Raw genomic sequence first — 358 nt, forward strand, 5'->3', positions numbered from 1 at the left:
TAAAAGAACCTCACGTGCAGCCAGACGTCTTTAGAAAAATACGACACACATTTACCATTTGTTGCTCCTTTTTACTACAAAAAACATTGTTTTTTACTATTTACTTTTAAATATTGTCTTTTTACTTTCATTTTACCTTTAAATTTTCATAACCGACATCTAAATATTCACATTTTTTTAGATTTTTCTTTTACTTTTGTGTGTTGTGGGAAGTAAAGAACAGTTTAGAGATAACAATTTAACCTTAAAATGATCAATTTACTGCAAAAATAAACATACAGCATGTCAGATCACCCTTAAAATTATAATAATAAACATTTCTGATGCATTTTTTTTTTTATTAAACTGGTAGATACAG

This window comes from Oryzias melastigma, linkage group LG12 (genome assembly GCF_002922805.2).
Source record: "Oryzias melastigma strain HK-1 linkage group LG12, ASM292280v2, whole genome shotgun sequence".
NCBI classification, from domain to species: Eukaryota; Metazoa; Chordata; class Actinopteri; order Beloniformes; family Adrianichthyidae; genus Oryzias; species Oryzias melastigma.